The 8,420-nt window shown below is 42.0% G+C and overlaps 1 non-coding gene across 1 annotated transcript; it reads right to left on the bottom strand.

The window, feature by feature from the left end:
* Nucleotides 1-4,016: 4,016 nt before the first annotated feature.
* Nucleotides 4,017-4,123, bottom strand: LOC141635611 (small nucleolar RNA R71). The gene has a single exon (XR_012540285.1). It is a non-coding gene; the product is annotated as a small nucleolar RNA R71 (small nucleolar RNA).
* Between the last annotated feature and the right edge of the window lie 4,297 nt (nt 4,124-8,420).

Genomic DNA, 8,420 nt, shown 5'->3' with positions numbered 1-8,420 from the left:
ACACAACATGCTCTAAGCCTCAATTAAGCCTTATCAAACTCCCTATTCTTTTTCCTCTACCTATCACAACACATATAACTCATGTCCTCCCCACCGAACTCATACTCATCATAGATGTCACTCTTTACATCATAAGATTGGGTAACTTACGCTTCAGGACCAACACATACGTTAAACAATGCATAAAGAAATAATTTAACACCTTTGTATTAAACATAATATGCCACGAAAGTCAAAAGATAAGCACATGACCCGAAACAGGGCTCACTAGATCGAGTACAAGCCACTCGATCGAGTAAGTGACTTACTCGATCGAGTAGGTGAAGATCAGAAGCACGTAAAACAAATTACCAGGGCCACTCGATCGAGTAACTGACGTACTCGATCGAGTACCCCCCTACTCGATCGAGTACCAAGGCTACTCGATCGAGTACCTACGCATTTCTCAACACTGTCCAGTTTTTGTAAAACAACCATAACTCACTAATTTCTTGGTCGTTTTGGGCGTGTGACCTATCGTTAGAATCGTAAAAGAACAAGATATCACCTCCAATTGGAATTACATTAAAATCATTTATGCATCTCAAGTTATAACAGTTTAAACACAACCTCTTTATAATCGAAAAAAACATAACTACTTTATTTTACTTCCAAACAACTTAAACGACAACAAGGTAAACAAAAACAACCCAATACTCATGAAACCAGTAGTCCCAATCACATATTACTATTTTCGAAAGCAAAGCAACAACATTCATCATGCACTACCCACATGCTTTTATTCTATAGCCTTTCGTAAGACAAATCATACTCATACATTACAAATCCTATTCCATGTTACTAATACATCAATATTACAAATACACTTCGTCACCTAAACATATTCATAATCACAAAATTAGTATTCTCATGCTATTGCCACTCCATCTTTTCCAATCAATTCATCCATTTCAACCACATTCTTCATGCAACATGTACATATGAACAATAGTAGGCATGTATATGAAATCATTATATAAAATTACACAAACAAAATTATGTATAATCATATCACATATGAACTACTCCCTTTTTCCACCACATTACTCATCATTCTCATACACTTTTCTAACAATTCCAACCAACATTGTAAACCAACTATCATGCAACATGCTTTCAATCAACAACAGTTCTATATACTTCACCAACCTTTCATTCACAAACTCGACCTTCTACTCCAAACATCCAACAATTACAACATACATCATCACATTCTCATACGAGTCAACAAGCATCACATACGACCTTGACATACACCCCCCATGTGACCGGTTCAAAATTGTAGGGCAAGTTCGCTACTTTAGGACGTCTCCCAAGCCTTTGCATTAGCTCCTACAATCTTTACCCCGGGTTCATTTTAATTGACTCCCTATATTCATTGGATTTATTGGTTACAGGTTTCAGGATCGTTGCTCTGATACCATTTGTAACACCCCAATACTCCAAGTGCCTTACCAGGACCACTCAGGTATAAGGATGCCACCATCTCGGTTACCCGAGGCATGATATTCATAAGATAATAACGAAACAACTTTAAATAATATAAGTTTAGTGAAAGGTTACAACTGAAACCAAATACCAAAATACGATACATGTTCTCAAAACCAACTGTCTACTGAATTAACTGAAATGTTATAAAACTAGCAAAGCTACAGCGGAAGACTTCTATCGTCAGACGGTGGCACATCCCAGCTATCCCAGTACTCAACTCAAACCTGCTCAATTACTGCTCACCATCCCCGAATGGATCACCGCAGGTTTTACAAACAACAACACGGGGTCAGTACTAATCACACAATCTATATTTATATATCCACAATACGTGAAACAGATATTCACACCGTCACACACACAATCACACCAATCCCATCAATCTCAATCACCAACTGCCCACTGGACCAGCCCTGCCAGTGGGGGACCGCAGCCGTTCCCACCTAAGCCCCGCTCATCATACCGAGCGATAACCCTGTCCATTAATGTGCACATCCCTCCTGTGGCGGGTTCCACAGGAGGCGAAACTAGGGCGTGAAGCCACTCCCGCAAGTGACTCCACTCAGCCGAGAACGCATCTCGAGAACCAAAGACAACAGCCACAATCACAACCGTCACAATACAATTACGATATTAAGCAATCAATCTCAACACATCAACAATCATCCCATTATGGGACTAATACTGAGTAGGAAATCCTACCTGGAAAGCACAACAGTCAGACGGTATCAACAGCTGTATCAAAAAGCCTCTTCTACAAAACCTCCTCCTATCATACAAACACATAGACACTACCAAATCACAATCTACACAAAAACACCCAAATCCCCATATTAGGGTTTAACCAACTTTAAGGAAAAACTATAAAAACGGTACATAGATCTTACCCTCGACGCAAGGATCTCAACGGTATAACGAAAGGTGAAATCCGACCTTCCAAACTCCGGGATTTGCTAACAATGCGATTAAAGTGATGAACGTACTTTGCTTTCTCTCTTGTGATAATTTAGGTTTTGAAAAGTGTTTAAGAACAATGACGGAAAAGATTATATACCTTAATCGCATAATTAACAAAACCCGAGAAATAACTCCCCGTAAACCGGCTACTCGATCGAGTAGCTAAGGTACTCGATCGAGTGCCCCCTTCCTCGATCGAATATCATAGTTACTCGATCGAGTACCCAACAGGTCAGAAACTATTTTAAAACGCAACTCATCCTTACTCGACAGAGTAAGGCCTACTCGATAGAGTACCCAGAGACTCATAAAACCGTAGGATTACAGTCTTGTTGCATGCTTTAGAAGGGGTAGTTTCTCAATGAGAGTTGGTAATCACCTATAGGATAATCAAGATATTGAATCCCGTCCTAGGACAAACCTTCATCTTAGACTCTTTAAATCGACTTGTTTGCCCATAGATCATTTAGATAACCCCGAAAGCCCTAGCCTTTAATCAATTGAACACATATTTCTATAATAATTTGTTTAGTTGCATCAAGTAGTTTAAATCAAACCCTTTTCCTTCATTTTTGACTAGACTAGACTCTTACTTAGACTAAGTAGAAACCTCCTCCATCCTTGTGGTTCGACCCTGATTTAAGCTTAAATTGGGTTAATTTTGTTGGTGGTAAGCGATTTGACCCTATCGTTAAAATCTTACACATCAAATGGCGCCGTTGCCGGAGATGGCGTTAGGTTATACTTCGTTTTTCTTAGAGTCTTTGCTTTAGTCTTATCTCAATTGTTAGTTTGTTTTAGTAGTTGTGTGTTCTTTGTAGAGTGTTTGATTTCTAGCCTACCCCTAGTGTGTAAAAACACTAGGAGACTAACGGTTTGTTGAGTGCATGCCTAGAAGTAACCACCAAGCTCTTCTCTTCAACTCCGACCCCGAAAGGCTTTTTAGAACCTTGAGGACAAGGACCCTTGAGAGAGTTAGGAATAATTTCCCTCAAGCAAACTTTGACCAACCAAATTCACACATCCCACAAAATATAGATACCACAACCACACTTCAACCAAACCTCACAATTGAGACTCTACTAGAAAACCCCTTTCATAACTTCCCTATTCCAAATAACCCACCCCAATCACCACCCCCTCATATGCAAAATCCAGCACCACAAATGGCTCTTAGAGATCATAACCGGCCTAACCATAATGATTCATGTAACCCTATCAATTTTGGCACCTTGGCCCCAAACAACTTTAAAATGCATCCCGCCCAAGTCGGGTTGATTGAGAAAGATTTGTTCGGAGGACATATTGAAGAGGATGCCCATGCTCACCTCCGGAAGTTTAAAAGGAAGGTTTCAATGATGAAAAAGAATGGGGTGTCCGAGGACACCTTGAGAGTGATGTTGTTTCCGTTTTCATTGACGGGCAAGGCGGATCGATGGTTGAACATTCACCCACCGGATACCTTCACTACATGGGATGCCTTGGCTAAAGCATTCATGGACAAATATTACCCTTCATCAAAGATCGCGATGCTCCGTAATGAGATTCATACATTTCAACAAGAGGACGGGGAGTCTTTGGGTGAAGCTTGGGACTGTTATCAAGACTTGATAGCAAGTTGCCCCCACCATGGAATACCAGAATGGTACATCACTCAAACATTCTTTTAAACTTTGCTACCGAGGACTAAGGAGATGGTAAATGCCTCCGCGGGGGGAGGATTTGATCACTTGAATGATGAATAGGGCACGTCATTGATCAAGAAAATGGTAGATTCGGAAGCAAACTATGGTTCTAGAGGAAACATGCTAAGAAGGAATAGGAAGTTTCCCAAGGAAAACTCCTTCAACTCCGAGACAAATGCCAAGCTCGACTTACTCACAAAATAATTTGAGAAGTTTCAAAGAAATCATGTCCACCAAGCCGCGACCTCACATGGGCCACCCATGGAGGAAGTGGTTCAAGTTTCAAGTTGTGAGCTTTGTGGAGGGAGTGGTCATACATATGACTTGTGTGCCAACAATTACAATGGTGTCTACAAAGAGAATATTCAAGAGGTTAACGCTTTTCAAAGCTTTAACAACAATTCAAGACCCACAAGACCACCTTTCAACAACCCAAACGTCTACAATCCAAATACCAATTTCTACGACCCCGGTTTAAGGAACCACCCCAACTTTAGCTACAAAAGTACCAATGTTCAAAACCCACAACACCTTCAACCACAAGCTCCAAACAATCCACCCGGTTTTGCTCAACCAATGGGAATATTCCCCAACCCAAGAATTAATCCCGGGAATCAAAACCAATGGCCAAACAACAATCAAAACCAAAATTATGGGAATCAACCACAAGGATACCAAGATTTTCGTGGAAATCAAAGCAACCAAGGGTTTTACCAAGGGAATCAAGTGAACCAAGCAAACCAAGGATTTGGGCAAGGGTATGTTCAAGGGTTTCAAGAACAAGGTCAAGGATCAAACTTCAACAACAATGGTCCTAGAGCTAACCTCCAAGGGGGACAAAACAACAACCAAGGTTCCAATGCTCGATATGACTATGGGTTCCCTTTACCCATAGCCAACCAACCTTATCAAGAACCCCAAGGTGAGCTCTCTCAAGTTGAGCTTTTGAAGATGATAAAGACCATGCAACTTCAACATAGTTAAGAGATGGAAAATTTTGCTAAGGCAACCCAACAACAACAAGCAAACTTGAGGGCTACCTTCCTTAAAGACATGAGATAAATGGAATCTAGGATGGCTTCTCATGCTATGGCTAACCCTCAACGACCGCCCGATGGTCTATTGGCCCAAGGACAAAGCTCCAATGATGCCTCAAATAGCCACCATGCTCATGTGGTAGTGTTAAGGAGCGGTGTAGAGCTTGAGGACCCCTACAAGGACCTTGTGGTGGAAGTTGATGAAGATCCCAAGGGAAATGAGTTGGAAATGAATGATGAAGAGGAAAGCTCACCCATTGAACCGTTGGGTAAAGCTAGTGAAGACAAGAAAGGGAAGAAAGCTTGTGAAGATTTGTCTAGAAGGGTAATTCAAGAGGACAAGGATGTTGATGGATATGTGTAAGACCTCCCTTATGAGGAGGAAGCTATTGAAGAAGTACCTTTGCAACACTCTAAAAAGGTAACAGATAATTCGGCTCCTCCAAAGGTACCTTCCAATTCTCAACTTGTCCCAAAAATTCCTTACCCTTCAAGAGCCATAAAGAGTAGGGAAAACCTTAAGTATGCCAAGTTTTGTGATATGCTTGAGAAACTTGAGGTTACCCTACCCTTTATGGAGGTGATTATGAACATGCCAACCTACTCAAAATTTTTGAAAGATGTTTTGACAAAGAAAAGAGTCTTGGGTGACCAAGAAATAGTGGCTATGGAAGAGGCATGTAGTGCTTATATCCTTAATAAAATGTCCACTAAGCTTGGTGACCCGGGAAGCTTTTCAATCTAATGTGTAATTGGTGGTGTTCCCATATCTAGAGCTCTTTGTGATTTGGGAGCAAGTGTGAGTGTTATTCCTTTAAAGGTTGCAAAGAAAATCGGCATTCAAAACCTTGCTCTCACTTCAATGACTCTCCAATTGGCGGATAGGTCCGTCAAGCACCCTATGGGGGTGCTTGAAGACGTACCCGTCAAGGTTGGAAAGCTTTTAATTCCCACCGATTTTGTTGTCCTTGATATTCCGGAGGATAGCCATACTCCCATCATCCTAGGTAGGCCATTCTTGGCTACCGAAGGAGTACTCATTGATGTGAAAAATGGGCGGATAACCTTCCAAATTGAGGGCAACAACGTCGAATTTAACCTACCGAATTTGATGAAAGGACCAAAGATGGAAAGGTTGAGCACTATTAAGTTGATAGATGAGGTGGTACATGAAGTAGCCCGTGAAGAAGCGGAGATGGAAGAGGTTTTTCAAATCTCCTTGCATGATGAAGCTATGAAGGAAGATCATGAAGTTGATGAGGAACTTTTGAAGAAAGTGGAGGGCTTTCTCCCTCCAAAGGTACAACTCAAACCCCTACCTCCCTCACTCAAGTATGCTTTCCTTGATGAGGGGGAGGCTTATCCGGTGATCGTAAATGCTAACCTAAGTGAGTCTCAAGAAAAGAAGCTTTTGGAAATCTTGAAAACTCATAGAGGGGCACTTGGGTATAGCATTTATGACATCAAGGGCTTAAGCCCGAGTTTGTGCATGCATAGAATTGTTTTGGAAGAGGGGAGTCAACCCAAGGTAGATGGTCTTAGGAGGATAAACCCTAAAATGGCTGAGGTGGTTAAGAATGAAGTGTTGAAATTACTTGAGGCCGGGATTATCTACCAAATAACCGATAGCAAATGGGTTAGTCCGGTTCACGTGGTACCAAAGAAAGGGGGGGAGGGGGGGGGGTACAAATGGTTGAACAAGAGGATAGGACCACCCTACCTACTAGACCGGTGACCGGTGGCGCATGTGTATTGACTATAGGAAGCTCAATGCCGCCACCCTTAAATATCATTTCCCGATTCCATTCATAGACCAAATGCTAGAGAGACACGCGGGCCATGCATACTATTGCTTTCTAGACGGTTATTCTGGGTTCTTCCAAATTCCCATCCACCCAGATGACCAAGAGAAGACAACCTTCACTTGTCCAATAGGATTCTATGCCTATCGTAGGATGCCATTCGGGCTTTGCAATGCGGCCGACACCTTTTAAAGATGCATGATGGCAATCTTTTCGGACTTTCTAGAGAAAAGCATGGAAGTTTTCATGGACGACTTTAGTGTCCATGGGGACTCGTTTGATCATGGTCTTGATAACTTAACTAGTGTGTTGAAGAGATGTGAGGAGCACAACCTCGTCCTTAATTGGGAAAAATGCCATTTTATGGTAGAGGAAGGGGTTGTACTCGGTCACGTTGTCTCTAGTAGGGGTATTGAGGTTGATGGTGCTAAAGTTGCCGTTATAGAGAACTTGTCACCTCCTTCCAATGTAAAGAGAGTGAGAAGTTTTCTAGGCCACGCCGGATTCTATAGGCGTTTCATCAAAAATTTTTCAAAGATAGCAAAACCATTAACCTCATTACTCCTCTAAGATGCCCCCTTTGTGTTTGATGAATCTTGTCTTGAAGCTTTTCATAGGTTGAAGAGAGCATTGGTCACGGCCCCAATAATCTGGGCTCCGGATTAGAGCCTTCCCTTTGAGATCATGTGTGACGCTTCGGACTTCGCGATTGGTGCGGTACTTGGTCAAATGGTGGATAGGAAGCACCATGTGATATATTATACAAGTAAGACCCTTGATCAAACACAATGCGGGTATTCAACAACCGAGAAAGAAATGCTAGCAATTGTCCACGCCGTGGAAAAGTTTCGGCAATACCTTGTTGGGTCTAAGGTGGTGGTTTACTCCGACCACACCGCCTTAAGAAAATTGATGGTGAAGAAGGACGCTAAACCCCGACTTTTGAGATAGGTGCTACTCCTTCAAGAATTTGATCTAGAGATTAAGGACAAGCCGGGATCCGAAAACCTTGTGGCGGATCATCTTTCGAGGTTAACTAAAGAGTCCCGAGGGGACAAAGACGATGGGGTCCCTATTGATAAATGGTTACCCGACGATTATATCCTTGCTATTACCCATTCCACCCCTTGGTATGCGGATATAGCCAATTACTTGAGTTCTAGCTTTATCCCCGAAGAATTCGATAACCAAGCTAGGAAGAAGTTGAGATATGAATCAAAGAGATATGTTTGGGAGGATCCTTACCTCTATAGAAGATGTAATGATGGGATTTACCGGAGACGTGTTTCTCAAGAAGAAGGTCGTGCAATTCTCCAAGCTTGCCATGCTACCACTTATGGGGGGCACTTGTCCACATCTAGGACCCAAGCTCGGGTTCTTCATTGTGGCTTCTATTGGCCCTCTTTATT

The sequence above is a fragment of the Silene latifolia genome, chromosome Y (genome assembly GCF_048544455.1).
Source record: "Silene latifolia isolate original U9 population chromosome Y, ASM4854445v1, whole genome shotgun sequence".
NCBI lineage: Eukaryota > Viridiplantae > Streptophyta > Magnoliopsida > Caryophyllales > Caryophyllaceae > Silene > Silene latifolia.
This window is presented reverse-complemented; position numbering and strand designations above follow the sequence as displayed.